Genomic DNA, 16,419 nt, shown 5'->3' with positions numbered 1-16,419 from the left:
TTGTGCTGATTTCTGTTATTTGTGTGAACAAAAGTTCTGTGAAGTGGGATTTGGAGGAAAGAGCCTTTATTCCTAATGAACAGTTTGCAAATCAGGAAAGGTGTGTGTGAGTCGTGGTGTGTACAGCAAAAGGTCCCAGCCGGGTCCCCAGTCAGGTGTGTTTATACAAATGAAGGATCAAAACTCACTTAGTTCTGGTTGGTTAACATAGCTGAGCCCTGATTGGCCTAAGCAGGTGAACGCTGATTAGTTTGTTCCCAAGCCTCAAACCAGAAGTCTCTGACAGATGTTTCTTTCAAATCGCCTGTTTTGTGGGGTGTGGGTGGGGATGGGGAGTGGGTCTGGTCACAGTTAATCTTGGCACTGACAACAAGTACTGGTTTGGCTTGATTGTAGAAAGGGAGGTCCTGGGTAGTGCCCTAGTCCAGTGGGTAGGGCACCAGCCACAGACACTGAGACTGGCAGGTTTGAACCCAGCCTAGGCCAGCCAAAAAACAACAATGACAACTGCAACAAAAACAAAAAAATAGCCTGGGCATTGTGACAGGCGCCTGTAGTCCCAGCTATTTGGGAAGCTGAGGCAAGAGAATTGCTTAAGCCCAAGAGTTAGAGGTTGCTGTGAGCTGTGATGCCACAGCACTCTACTGAGGGCAACAGAGTGAAGACTATGCCTCAAAAAAAAAAAAAAAAGAAAGAAAGAAAGGGAAGTCCTATGATACTTTTACATCTTTCTGAGAATGTAACAGGGGCAATGGCCTAAAAAATAGTAAAAATGTTTTCTGTCTCTCTAAAACCTCCCCCATTCTCCTTGGGAATTAAAACCTGCATCCCTGCCTCAGGCTGGGAGAGGAAGGACAGAATCTTTTGTTCTTTGTACCACAGGAGATGACTGAAGGGAATTGTCCAGGCAGAGGTCAGGAGACTGTCTTAGCCAAAGATGGGATGGGATGAGTCAGAACCTTCAACTATAAGTATCAATAAACAGCCTGAAGCTGAAAACCTTCCCTTTGTAGCTCTGTATTTCTACTCAGAGGCAGGATGTTGGTACTTTAAGACAGAGTCTGACAACCTCCTCATTTACTGACAAATTAATAAACTACTCTTTCCTTCTCCTCAAACCACTTGTCTTCATTCTTCTGATGTGGCCTCGGGGACAAGTACCAAACTTCTAGTAACGAAACAGGGAGTAGATGATGCTCCTTCCCCTAGCCTTGGCCACCTGCCTCTGTTTTAACTTAGAGCCATGGGGAGTCTATATTGTCTGTGCCAGATGCAAACTTTAACACTTACAGTTGCTGAGCTTGATGGCTCACGCCTGTAGTCCTACCACCTTGGGAGGCTGAGGCGAGTGGATTGCTTAAGCTCAGGAGTTTGAGACCAGCCTGAACAATGAGACCCCCATCTCTACTAAAAATGGAAAAACTAGCCAGGTGTTGTGGAGGGTGCCTGTAGTCCCAGCTACTTGGGAGGCTGAAGCAAGAGGTTCGTTTGAGCCCAAAAGTTTGAGATTGCTGTGAGCTGTGATGCCACGGCACTCTACCCAGGGAAACAGAGTGAGACTCTGTCTCAAAAAACAAACAAACAAACAATAAAACCCACAAGTAAAAAGCCTTTGTTAAAACAATGGTAATATGGCCAGGTGAAAAGTGTGGGCCAAAACATATCCGTTAGGTATAGTCGTGTACCACAAAAGGACATTTCAAATGACAACAAACCACATATACAATAGTAGTCCTAGTAAGAGATTATAATCCCATGTAGGAAATTATGCAGATGCACTATTTTTGATGTTTTATACCATATTTTACTGTCTCTTTTATATGTTTAGATACACAAATACCTGCCACTGTGTTATAGTTGCCTATAGCATTCAGGACGGTAGCATGCTGTAAGGGTCTGTAGCCTCAGAGCAACAGGCCACACCATGTCGGCTAAGTGTGTGGCAGGCTGTACCATCTAGGTTTGTGTAGGTACAGTATATGATGTTTAAACAATGACGAAATGGCCTAATGGTGCATTTCTTAGACTGTGTCCCTGTTAAGAGACACGTGAGTGTATGTCGTAGAGGGATGTAAACTGATAGTGCATATGCATTGCTGAGTTGTGTTGAATCATTCCTCACCACCGTGTTTACCTGCCTCCCTAAACCAGAGGCCATTTAAGGGCAAGAGGCCATGCCTTCATCATCCAGCCTGTACCTAGCACTGTAAAGGAAGTGTCTGTTCAATGAAAAATTGTTAAATTCAACTATTTAGCTCATTGAATAGAGAGTTGCCACAACAAAATACCACCGACCTAGGGGCTTAAACAACAGAAATGTATTTTCTTACAGTTCGGGAAGGTAGACGTCTAAGGTCAAGGGGCTGGCAGAGTTGGTTTCTTCTGAGCCCTCCCTCTGTGGCCTGCAGTGTTCACAGTTATCCCTCTGTGTGTTGTCTGTATCCTGATTGCCTCTTCTTCTTTTTTTTCTTTTTTGAGACAGAGTCTCATTATGTCACCCTCGGTAGAGTGCTGTGGCATCACAGCTCATGGCAACTTCCAACTCTTGGGCTTAAGAGATTCTCTTGCCTCAGCCTCCCAAGTAACTGGGACTACATGCACCTGCCACAATGCCATGCTATTTTTTGTTGTTGTTGTTGTTGATTAGCAGTCCCAGATTAGGCTGGGTTGGAACCCGCCAGCCCTGGTGCATGTGGCCTGCGCCCTACCCACTGAGCTACGGGCGCCAAGCCTGATTTCCTCTTCTTAAAGGGCATAAGTCATATGAGAAAGGACCCAGCCTCACAATGTCATTTTAACTTAATTACTTCTATAAAGGACCTCTCTCCAAATATATTCACACTCTGAGCGATGGGACTTAAGGCTTTAATATGTGAATTTGGAGGGGGAGGCACGATTCATCTCACAATGATGTATGCTCATTCATTTATGTATTCCACACACTTTAATGATCATGATAAAAACAGCCTAATGGGACTTGCTTTGGTGAATAAAAAGACAAAGTGACATATCTCTCTGGGCAAAAGATTAAAGAGCCACAGCCCCTTTTCCTGCCTGCCTGACTGAGAAAGCATCCTTTGAGACAGGGATCCCACCAACCTAGGTCCTTGTATAACAGCACTGAGCAGAGCCCTCCCATAAACATTGGCTGATGTTAGGTTGCACATGTGACATGGGCTGGAAACATCTGGTGTGTTAAACCGCAGAGATGTGGGGTTTATCTGCTACAGCATCACAAACCGGCTCACCCAATAGAATGTGATCTACAGTTTCCTGCATTTGGACCAGCTAACTTGAGTGAGAGAGGGGTCGGGTCACAGCTGGCCTGTAGCTAAGCACTGTGTATGTCACCCGCTCACTGCAATCCATTCTGTGAGTGCTGAAGGGAGTGACTAGGGGAGCTTGCTACTCCAAGCTGTCTGGTAGGTATAAGGTAGATTGCTTTTGGAAACACAATGTACCCTTTCTGCTCCTTAAAGTATTGTACATAACCTATGGTAAACACGAGCTAAATTTCCACTCACTGATTCTGAAAATGCGCCTGCGTACACACACCACTTAAAACGTCATTCCTTAAGAAGACTTAACAGATATTTTTATAAACCATGTTTTGTAAAAAATCTTTAACTGCCTCTAAGTCAGTGGTTTTCAAAGTAAGATCTAAGGACCTAGGCTCAGTGCCTGTAGCTCAGCAGCTAGGGTGCCAACCACATATACCAGAGGTGGTGGGTTCGAATCCAGCCCGGGCCTACCAAACAGCAATGACAACTACAACCAAAAAATAGCCAGGCATTGTGGCGGGTGCCTGTAGTCCCAGCTACTTGGGAGGCTGAGGCAAGAGGATCACTTAAGCCTAGGAGTTGGAGGTTGCTGTGAGCTGTGACACCATGGTACTCTACTGAGGGCAACATAGTGAGACTCTGTCTCAAAAAAAAAAAAAAATCTAAGGACCTAAGAGAGAGAGGCTGTGCAGGGAGACCCCATAGTGCTCTGGGAAAAAGGACTGAAGGAATCCAGGGAATTTCACCCTGGTATGCTGGTTATTTTTAATCATGGGCCCTTGGAGGTCAATAGATGGTGGAAGAGGCTGACACTCTCTTTGCTGTCTTAGGATTGGACCCTCCAAAGAGACCCTTCACCATTTCCTTCCTGAAATCTCATCATCTATCAAAGAAAGAAGATTGAGGAATGCAACCCACCTGGATGAATTTTTTTCAGTATAATGTCTGCCTCTCGGGCTCAAATTCAAAAAGAATTACTTACAAGTTAATTTCTGTCACCAGAGTCCACTCCCAATCCCCAACAATCGAATTGTTTGCATGCCATGGTTTCTCCTCCCTTATGAAGAATGGTATATAAGCATCTGCCCTTCATTGGGTTACAGGGTAATCATTCTCCTCTGAGTTTCCCCCCATGCACATTAAAATAAATCTGTGTGCGGAGGTGGGTGGGGCCTTAGTGTGTGTCACACTTTATGGGGGCAAGATATGATTGCAAGAGGGACTTTACCTAACAATTGCAATCAGTGTAACTGGCTTATTGTACCCTCAATGAATCCCCAACAATAATAAATAAATAAATAAATAAATAAATAAATCTGTGTGCTTTTTTTGTTCTATTAATCTGCCTTTTTCATTTGTTTTTTTGGTGAACCTTCAGAGGACAAAGGGGAAGCTTGCCCCTACAGCACAATCTATGAAGCCCCCTTCTCTGTTAGGTACTTTACTGATAGGATTTCATTCCAAGTCTTTGTGACTAAAATAGGCCATGAGTGCTGCTGTTTAATGTCTGCTCTGGCACTCTACCAGAGGTATGAAATAGAGCACTGAAACCAAAGAGGCCAGCTTTCAAGGGATTAAACTCAGTCCACAGCAAGGACTAAGGACGGGGAAAGTATAGAATAATGTAGGAATGAATGAACAAATAAATAAAACAGGCCTAGTGTAATCTCCCAAACTAAAGACTCTTGGGGCTGGGTGAGGTGGCTCATGCTTGTAATCCTAGAACTCCAGGAGGCCAAGGCAGGATGATCCCTTGAACTCAGGAGTTCAAGACCAACCTGAGCAAGAGGGTCTACTGAAAAAAAAAAATTAGACAGGCATTGTGGCAGGTACCTGTAGTGAGTAGGGTGCCAGCCATATATACCGAGGCTGGTGGTTCGAGCCCATCCAGGGCCTGCTAAACAGCAATGACAACTGCAACAAAAACATAGCCAGGCATTGTGGTGGGCACCTGTAGTCCTAGCTACTTGGGAGGCTGAGGCAAGAGAATCACTTAAGCCCAAGAGTTTGAGGTTGCTGTGAGCTGTGACACCACAGCACTCTACCGAGGGTGACATACTGAGACTCTGGCTCAAAAAAATGAAACAAAACAAAACAAAAATGACTCTGGCCATTGCCAAGTGTCTCCCAGGGGAGAACCATGGGAATATCCTTTTGCCAGTACCACCTGATTTGAAATCATATAAGATGTCCAAATTTGTTCTTCTACTCAAGATTGTACTAGCTATTCTAGCTCCACAGTTCTTCATAAATTTTAGAATCAGCCTATCAATTTCTACAAAAAAGCCATTTTGATGGAGTTATGTTGATTCTGAAGATCAGTTTAGGAAGATTGACAACATAACAGTTTTTAAATCTTTCCACCCATGAACACAATGCTTCTCTTTGTATTTCTTTTTATTTTATTGAGCCATTTTATAATTTTAAATAAAGAGGTTTTGTATGCCTTTAATTAATGTATTTCTAAGTATTCAACGTTTTGTGATGTTATTATAAATGTTAATTATATACTCTTCAAACTGTATCTAGTCCATAAAAATTAAGTTGATATTTGTGTATTGACTTTGCAACTTTGTATATAATATAGCCCTGCTAAATTTATGTATTGGCTTCAGTAGTTATTTTATAGATTCAATAGGATTTTCTACATTCACAGTCATGCCATCTGCAAAAAAAGACAAATTTACCTCTTTCCTTCACATATGTATATTAAAAGTGGTTAGAGAAGACATCCTTGCTTTGTTTTCAATCTTTGAGGGAAATTATTTTGGTATTCCAGAAGTATGATGTTAACTATTGGGTTTTATTTATTTACTTATTTTTAATTTTTATTTATCTATTTATTTATTATTATTATTTTTTGAGACAGTCTCACTTTGTCACCATCGGTAGAGTGCCGGGGCATCATAGCTCACAGAAACCTCCAACTTCTGGGCTTAAGCAATTCTCTTGCCTTGGCCTCCCAAGTAGCTGGGACCACAGGCACCCGCCACAAGGCCTGGCTATTTTTAGAGACAGGGTCTCGCTCTGGCTCAGGTTGGTCTCGAACCTGTGAGCTCAGGCGATCCACCTGCCTTGCCCTCCCAAGAGCTGGGATTAGAGGCGTGAGCCGCTGGACCTGACCCTAACTATCAGTTTTTCATAGATGTCTTTTTTTTGCTTTGGAGAAATTCTCTTCTGTTCTTAGCTTGCTGTGAGTTACACAACAATTGTGTTTTGAAGTTTGTTAATGCTTTTTCTGCATCCATGGAAAAATCATATTTTTCTTCTTTCTTTGGTTAATATGGTTGTTTGGTCAGAATGAGGTCTGGTCTTTGCCCTTGGTTCCGTTCCGTTCCGTTCCCTTCCCTTCCCTTCCCTTCCTTCTCAGAGTCTCAAGCTGTCACCCTGGGTAGATTACCATGGTGTCACAGCTCACAGCTACCTCAAACTCTTGGGCTTAAGTGATTCTCTTGCCTCAGGCTCCCAAGTAGCTAGGACTATAGGAGCCCACTACAACACTGGCTATTTTTTGTTGTTGTTGTTGCAGTTCTGACTGTTGTTTTAGCAGGCCCAGGCTGGGTTCAGACCCACCAGCCTTGGTGTATGTCAAGGGTCCTCAAACTTTTTAAACAGGGGGCCAGTTCACTGTCCCTCAGACCGTTGGAGGACTGGACTATAATTAAATTTTTTAATTTGAACAAATTCCTATGCACACTGCACATATCTTATTTTGAAGTAAAAAAACAAAATGGGAACAATTACAATATTTAAAATGAAGAACAAGTAAAGGTAAATCAACAAACTTACCAGTATTTCAATGGGAACTATGGGCCTGCTTTTGGTTAATGAGATGGTCAATGTCTGGTTTCATATTTGTTACTGCTAGTCATAACAAGTGATGCAAGTGTGCATCAGTTAGTCTAGATCTGGTTGGAGATTTTAGATATTTCATTCTGGAAAAAGTCTGTTCACAGACATAAGTTCTGCCAAAGATGGTTGCCATTTTGAGTGCATGGTTCCTGAGATTAGGATATGACTCGGAGGGGAGAGATGCATAGAAATTAGGAAGGCTGCTTGACTTGAATGCATCTTTCAGAGAGTCACAATTCTGCAATTCAGCTAGTTCCATTTGGTAAATATAGTATCCACATTTTCAATGTCAATAGAAAATGGGTTACAGAAAAGCTGTATGTCCTGTTCATGGAGATGAAGCTCTTTAAATCTAAATTGGAACTCCTTTTGCAACTTTTCCAGTGAATCCACACATGTTTTATTTGGGAATGCAACCAATGGATTTTCCGCTAATATATTTCGAGTTGTGGGGAGATGGTAGAAATTTTCCTCCTTTACTTGTTTGATGAGGAGGCCTAATTTTACTTCAAATGCTTTCACATGTGATTGCATATCACAGTTGAGCTTCCCCTTTCCTTGAAGTTGCACATTGAAACTGTTGAGTAGCTCTGTTACATCTGTCAGAAAGGCAAGGTGCCATTTCCATTCTGCATCATTGAGCTCTGGTACTTCTTTGTTTTTTGAAAGCAGAAAAGCTGTAATCTGTGGAAGTAAGTCATAGAAATGTTTCAAAACTCTCCCTTGACTCAGCCAACAGACTTCTGTGTGGTACGGAACATCTTCACAGTCAACATTTAGCTCAGATAGACATTCCTGAAATTGTCTGTGGTTTAGTGCATTACCTTTTTTTTTTTTCCTTTTTTTCTTTTTTTGTAGAGACAGAGTCTCACTTTATGGCCCTTGGTAGAGTGCCGTGGCATCACACAGCTCACAGCAACCTCCAGCTCCTGGGCTTAAGCGATTCTCTTGCCTCAGCCTCCCTAGTAGCTGGGACTACAGGCGCCCGCCACAGCACCCGGCTGTTTTTTGGTTGCAGTTTGGCCGGGGCTGGGTTTGAACCTGCCACCCTCGGCATATGGGGCCGGCGCCCTACTCACTGAGCCACAGGCGCCACCCTAGTGCATTACCTCTTAATGAAGTTAACACAAGATACCACAGTTTTCATAACAGAGTCCCACTTCAGTGATTTACTACACAGTGCTTGTTGGTGGATGAGGCAGTGTATGGCTATTGGATGAGAATGGTTATGTTTGTCCATCTCTTGGTTAATGCGAAATTACTCCTTTCTGAAAAGCCACCATGCTAGGAGCACCATCAGTTGTCACACTGGCTAGTTTTGCCCAGTCCAGCTCCAAACCATTCACAATTTGGCAAACCTTTTCATAGATATCCTCTCCTGTAGTTGTTCCTTTGATGCTTTGCAGTGCAGCAAGCTCTTCTGCGACTTCGAAATAGTCATTCGTCCCACAAATAAAAATTAGAAGTTGTGCAGAATCATGAACATCATTACTTTTGTTGAGTGCCAAGGAAAAATAGGAAAGTTTTTTTGCGGAGTTTTGCAAATGCTGAGGCAAATTGTCTCCCATTTTTTTTAATCCTTCATGTAATTGAGGGTCCTGAAAGACTCACTGTACTAAATAAATCGGCCTTTTCCGGACACATCTCTTTGGCAACAGAAAGAAGGTATTTTTAAACAAATTCTCCCTCCACGAATGGTCTGCCAGTGCACGCTATTAGCTTGGCAACTTGAAAACTTGCTCTCAGTGATGAAGTATTTAGCTGTTTCTGCTTCACAAAAGTATTTTGCTGAGTTGTCAATGTATATTTCAGTTTTAATATTTTATCTTTTCTCACTTCTCCAACCAATCATATTTATCTTTATGTTCAGTTTGATAGTATCAATGCAAATTGAATTAGTTGAACACAGACACTATATTCTGGCATATCAAACACACAGCTTTTTCCTTGTACTACACGAAAAAGTAATCATAAGTCCACTGTTCTTTGAATATCATACACTCCGAGTCAATTTTTCTCTTTCTTTTTTTTTTTAACCTGTGAATTGTTTATTTCTGGGATTGTTCTTTTTATTTATTTATTTATTTTTATTTGTTTATTGTTAAATCATAGCTGTGTACATTTGTGCGATCAACGGGTACAATGTGCTGGTTTCATATACAATCTGAAATATTCTCATCAAACTATTCAACATAGCCTTCATGGCATTTTCTTACTTATTGTATATATACATTTGTATTCTGCATTTAGTAGGTTTTGTCTGTACCCATTCTAAGATGCACCGTAGGTGTGGCCCCACCCATTACCCTTCCTTCACCCTAACCTCCCCCCTCCCTTCCCCTTCCTTAGCCCTTTCCCCATATTCTTGTGCTATAGTTGGGTTATAGCCTTCATATGAAAGCTATAAATTAGCTTCATAGTAGGGCTGAGTACATTGGATAATTTTTCTTCCATTCTTGAGATAGTTTGCTAAGAAGAATATGTTCCAGCTCTATTCATGTAAGCATGAAAGAGGTAAAGTCTCCATCTTTCTTTAAGGCTGCATAATATTCCATGGTATACATGTACCACAATTTGCTAGTCCATTCGTGGGTCGATGGGCACTTGGGCTTCTTCCATGACTTAGCAATTATGAATTGAGCTGCAATAAACATTCTGGTACAGATGTCTTTGGTATATTGTGATTTTTGGTCTTCTGGGTATATACCTGGTAAAGGAATTATAGGATTGAATGGCAGGTCTATTTTTAGATCTCTAAGTATTCTCCAAACATCCTTCCAAAAGGAACATATTAATGTGCATTACCACCAGCAGTGTAGAAGTGTGCCCTTTTCTCTGCATCCATGCCAACATCTCTGGTTTTGGAATTTTGTTATGTGGGCTACTCTTACTGGGGTTAGGTGATATCTCAAAGTAGTTTTGATTTGCATTTCTGTGATGATTAAGGATGATGAGCTTTTTTTCGTGTGTCTGTAGATCGTGTATCTGTCTTCTTTAGAGAAGTTTCTCTTCAAGTCCTTTGCTCACCCTGAGATGGGATCACTTATTCTTTTCTTGCTAATACATTTGAGTTCACTGTGGATTCTGGTTATTAAACCTTCATCGGAGGTATAACCTGCAAATATTTTCTCCCATTCTGAGGACTGTCTGCTTGCTTTACTTACTATGTTCTTGGCTGTGCAGAAGCTTTTAGTTTGATCAGGTCCCAGTAGTGTATTTTTGATATTGCTTCAATTGCCTGGGGAGTCCTCCTCATAAAGTATTCACCCAGGCCGATTCCTTCAAGAGTTTCCCCTGCACTTACTTCAAGTATTTTTATAGTTTCATGTCCTCAGTTTAAATCTTTTATCCAGTGAGAGTCTATCTTAGTTAATGGTGAAAGGTGTGGGTCCAGTTTCAATCTTCTACAGGTTGCCAGCCAGTTCACCCAGCACCATTTGTTAAGTAGGGAATCTTCTTCCCACTGAATGTTTTTAATTGGCTTGTCAAAGATCAAATAATGGTAAACAGCTGGATTCATCTCTTGGTTCTCTATTCTGTTCGAGACATCTACTTCTCTGTTTTTGTGCCAGTACCATGCTGTTTTGATCACTATTGATTTATAGTACAGTCACAGGTCTGGTATCATGATTCCTCCTGCTTTATTTTTATTTCTGAATAATGTTTTGGCTATTTGAGGTTTTTTCTGATTCCATATAAAACGAAGTTTTACGGGAGGCTGAGGCAGGAGAATCGCTTAAGCCCAGGAGTTGGAGGTTGCTGTGAGCTGTGTGAGGCCACAGCACTCTACTGAGGGCCATAAAGTGAGACTCTGTCTCTAAAAAAAAAACAACAAAAAACGAAGTTTTATTTTTTCAAGATCTTTAAAATATGACAATGGAGCTTTGATAGGAATTGCCTTAAAATTATTTATTGCTTTGGGTAGTATAGACATTTTAACGATGTTGATTCTTCCCAGCCATGAGCATGGTATGTTTTTCCATTTGTTAACATCTTCATCTATTTCTTTTCTTAAAGTTTCGTAGTTCTCTTTATAGAAATCTTTCACATCCTTTGTTAGATAAACTTCCAAATATTTCATCTTCTGGGCGGCGCCTGTGGCTCACTGAGTAGGGCGCTGGCCCCATATGCCAAGGGTGGCGGGTTCAAACCCAGCCCTGGCCAAACTGCAACAAAAAAATAGCAGGGCATTGTGGTGGGCACCTGTAGTCCCAGCTACTTGGGAGGCTGAGGCAAGAGAATCGCGTAAGCCCAAGAGTTAGAGGTTGCTGTGAGCCGTGTGACCCCACGGCACTCTACCCGAGGGCGGTACAGTGAGACTCTGTCTCTACAAAAAAAAAAAATATTTCATCTTCTTTGGCACTACTGTGAAAGGAATAAAGTCCTTGACTTTTTTCGGCTTGGCTATTGTTGGTATATATAAAGGCTACAGATTTATAGGTGTTGATTTTGTAGCCTGAGACATTGCTGTATTCCTTGATCACTTCTAAAAGTTTTGTAGTAGAATTCCTAGTATCTGCAAAGAGTGAAAGTTTGATCTCTTCTGACCCTATGTGGATTGCTTTTTCTTCCCTAATTGCAATGGCTAAACATCCATTACAATGTTAAAGAGCAATGGAGACAATGGACAACCTTGCCTGGTTCCTGATCTAAGTGGAAATGATTTCAATTTAACTCCATTCAATACGATATTGGCTGTGGATTTGCTGTAGATGACCTCTATTAGTTTAAGAAATGTCCCTTCTATACCAATTTTCTTAAGTGTTCTGATCCTGAAGGCATGCTGGATATTACCAAAAGCTTTTTCTGCATCAATTGAGAGAATCAAATGGTCTTTATTTTTTAGTTTGTTTATCTGCTGAATTACATTTATAGATTTACGTATATTGAACCAACCTTGAGACCCTGGGATAAATCCCACTTGGTTGTGGTGTATAATTTTTTTGATGTGTTGTTGAATTCTGTTTGTTTGGATCTTATTGAGTATTTTTGCATCAATATCATTAGTGATATTGGTCTATAATTTTCTTTTCTTGTTGGTTTAGGGATAAAGGTGATGTTTGCTTCATAGAATGTTTTGGGTAATATTCCTTCTTTTTCTATATTTTGGAAGAGGTTTAGTAATATAGGTACTAGTTCTTCTTTAAATGTTTGGTAGAATTCTGACGTAAAGCCATCTGGTCCTGGGCTTTTCTTTTTAGGGAGATTTTGTATAGTTGATGCTATTTCAGAACTTGATATAAGCCTGTTCAACATTTCTAGTTCATTCTGGCTAAGTCTTGGTAGGTGGCATACTTCCATTTACTGGTCAGTTTCTTTCAGATTTTCATATTTCTGTGGGTAAAATTTCTTGTAATATTCATTAAGGATTTTTGGAATTTCTGAGGGATCTGTTGTTATCTCATCTTTACCATTTCTGATTGATGAAATTAGAGATTTTACTCTTTTTTTTTTTCCTGGTTAGGTTGGCCAAATATTTATCTATTTTATTGACCTTTTCAAAAAACCAACTTTTGGATTTATTGATCTGTTGTATAATTCTTTTTTTTTTGTAGAGACAGAGTTTCACTTTATTGCCCTTGGTAGAGTGCCATGGCATCACACAGCTCACAGCAACCTCCAACTCCTGGGCTTAGGCGATTCTTCTGCCTCAGCCTCCCGAGTAGCTGGGACTACAGGCGCCCGCCACAACGCCCGGCTATTTTTTTGTTGGAGTTTGACCGGGGCTGGCTTTGAACCCGCCACCCTTGGTATATGGGGCCGGCGCCCTGCTCACTGAGCCACAGGTGCCACCCTGTTGTATAATTCTTTTGTTTTCAATTTCATTTAATTCTGCTCTGATTTGGTTATTTCTTTTCTTCTGCTGGGTTTGGGGTTGGAATGTTCTTCCTTCTCCAGTTGCTTGAGATTTCCCATTAAGTTATTAACTTCCTCTCTTTCCATTTTCTTGAGGAAGGCTGTCAGTGCTATAAATTTCCCTCTTAGGACTGCCTTTGCAGTATCCCAGAGGTTCTGATAATTCGTGTATTCATTGTTGTTTTGTGCCAAAAATTTGGTGATTTCCTTCTTAATCTCATCTATAACCCATCTATCCCTCTGCATAAGGTTATTTAGCTTCAATGTTTTTGTATGGGTATGCAGATTCCTGTTGTTATTGAGTTCAACTTTTATTCCATGATGGTCTGAGAACATGCAAGGAATAATTTCTATTTTTTAAAATTTGCTGAGTTTAGGGCAGCACCTGTGGCTCAGTGAGTAGGGCGCTGGCCCCATATGCTGAGGGTGGCGGGTTCAAATCCAGCCCCGACCAAACTGCAACAAAAAAATAGCCGGGCGTTGTGGCAGGCACCCGTAGTCCCAGCTGCTCAGGAGGCTGAGGAAAGAGAATCACGTAAGCCCAAGAGCTGGAGGTCGCTGTGAGCTGCGTGTTGCCACAGTGCTCTACCGAGGGCAGTAAAGTGAGACTCTGTCTCTACAAAAAAAAAAAAAAAAAAAATTTGCTGAGTTTAGATTTGTGGCCCAGGATGTGGTCGATTTTGGAGTTCCGTGGGCTGATGGGAAGAATGTGTATTCAGTTTTGTTGGAATGAAATGTTCTGTAGATGTCTGTTAAGTCCAGATGTTGAATAGTTAAGATTAAATCTAAGATTTCTTTGCTTAGCTTCTTTTTGGAGGATCTATCCAGCACTGCTAAAGAGGTGTTAAAATTTCCAACTACTATGGAACTGGAGGAAATCAAGTTGCTCATGTCTGTTAGAGTTTCTCTTAGAAATTTAGGTGTGTTCTGGTTGGGTGCATAAATATTAATAATTGAAATCTCATCATATTGAGTATTACCTTTAACAAATATGTTATCCTTCCTTATTTCGGTTGGTTTAAAGCCTATTGCGTCTGCAAATAGGATTGCAATGCCTGCTTTTTCCTGCTTTCCATTTACCTGGAGTATAGATGGCCATCCCTTCACCTTGAGTCTATATTTGTCTTTTAATGTAAGATGAGATTCTTGTATGCAGCAGATATCTGGCTTTAGTTTTTGTATCCAGTCAGCCAACCTGTGCCTCTTTAGAGGACAATTTAAACCTTTCACACTAATTGAGAATATTGATAAGCCTTTCAAGAATCCGGTGGACATTTTTAATCCTTTTGCGACTGTGGAAGTTGGAATTTGATCAAAAATTTCTGGGTGGGTTTACTTTTGTGGTGGAGGATTATGCTGATCTTTATGGAGGATAGGTCTGAGAATATCCTAGAGAGCTGGTTTAGTTGCGGCAAATTTCTTCAACATGTGAATATCATTAAAGTATTTAATTTCTCCATCATAAATGAAACTCAGTTTAGCTGGGTACAGGATCCTGGGTTGAAAGTTATTTTGTTTTAGGAGATTAAAAGTTGATGACCATCCTCTTCTAGCTTGAAAGGTTTCAGCAGAGAGATCTGCAGTTATTCTAATATTCTTCCCCTTGTAGGTGATGGTTTTCTTTCGTCTGGCTGCTTTCAGGATTTTCTCCTTCATATTAACTTTAGTGAAATTGATTATGATGTGTCTGGGGGATGTTTTATTCAGGTTGAGTCATGCTGGAGTTCTGAAACTGTCAGCTATCTGAAATTCAGAATCTCTTGGCATGTCTGGAAAGTTCTCTTTCATAATCTCATGGAGAAGAGACCTTGTGCCTTGTGAAGCCACTTTGTCGCTTTTGGGGATCCCTATAAGATGAATATTGGTTTTCTTAGAATTATCCCAGAGCTCTCTGAGAGAGTGATCTGTTTTTGCCCTCCATTTCTCTTCCTCTCTGAGAGTTTGGAAGAGTTCGAAAGCTTTGTCTTCAATGTCAGAGATCCTTTCTTCTGCTTGCTCCATTCTGTTACTGAGGGTTTCTACTGTGTCTCTCAGATCTGGGGCTGCAACTTCTTGTCTCAATGTTTCAAAATCTTTGGTCATTTGGTCTTTGAATTCGTTGAATTCTTGACACATCTTTTGGGTTACTGCTTGGAATTCTAGTTTGAGTTTTGCTATCAAGATTCTGAATTTGATTTCTGACATCTCAGCTATTTGTTTGTGCATGGGATCTTGTGCTGTGTCTGCCCCATTGTTCCTTGGGGAAGTTGATCTACTCTGATTATTCATATTGCCAGAGTTTTTCCTTTGATTTCGTCTCATGATTGTTTTTTACCATTGCCTCTGGCTGTCCTCAGAGTTGGGGTGGTGTCTCTCCAAGATTAGACCTTGGGGGATCACTCTATTGTTGCTGGATCTTTGTAGGGAGGGACCCTATGTAGCTCTTCTGGAGCTTCCCCAGCCAGGGAGTTCTGGTTGTGGGAGCAGCTCCAGAGTGTGACACCCCTCGTGCACACGGTTCTGGGAGTGCCTGGTGCCCAGCGACTTTGGCACAGAGGGCCCAAGGCTCCATCATTCTCTGGCCAGGGGAAGGGTTCCACACAGAGGCAGGAAGGGCTCCGTAGGGCATGCGGCTACCAGAGTTCCTGGCCAGACGAGTAGGCGGTGTGGAGGCATGGTGGGTACAGGAGGGAGGACATGGTGTTGTGCGGCTCCCGGAGTTCCTGGTCAGTGCATGGGGAGGCCTGACGGGCATGGTAGCCAGTTCCAGCATAGCTCTTACAAGGTTCCAGGAAGGTGCAGCTCTTATGGAGGTCCAGGAGGGTTCCTGCGCAGCTCTTACCAGGGTCCATGAGGGTGCCAATCATGGTTCCCAGCGCAGCTCTTCCGGAGGTCCGGGAAGGTGCTGATCACGGGTCTTGGGGCAGCTCTTCCGGAGGTTCGGGAGGGTGTGGATCGCAGGTACCTGCGCAGCTCTTCTGGAGGTGGGAGGGTGCTGATCATGGGTCCCAGCTCAGCTCTTCCAGCGGTGGGAGGGTGCCAATCACAGGTCCTGGCGCAGCTCTTCCAGAGATCTGGGAGGGTGCCGATTATGGGTCCCGGTGCCAATTTTTCTCTTTCTTGATATCATTGTTTCCAAATTGCTATTAGTAAAATACCAATGTATATATACAGCGCTCTAAATACAATATGCCAGCAATAACCCCTGCCCACACAGCAACATATAGACTGCAATGCCCATCAATGCTGTCTGATCACTGTCCATCAATGCAGCCTTGCCAGTCCACATCATTTCAGCCTTGCCAGTGCCCATATGGTGGAATTCGGCTTTTACCTCAGGCTCACACTGGTGTGGTGCAGGAGCAGACATGATTACAGAGCTGGTTCCTCCACCACCTTTCTAGTTCACACTACCCTGTGTGAACCGCACTGCTATCTGTGAACTCACACA

The sequence above is a fragment of the Nycticebus coucang genome, chromosome 6, assembly GCF_027406575.1.
Source record: "Nycticebus coucang isolate mNycCou1 chromosome 6, mNycCou1.pri, whole genome shotgun sequence".
Taxonomy (NCBI): domain Eukaryota; kingdom Metazoa; phylum Chordata; class Mammalia; order Primates; family Lorisidae; genus Nycticebus; species Nycticebus coucang.
Note: the sequence above shows the minus strand (reverse complement) of the source record.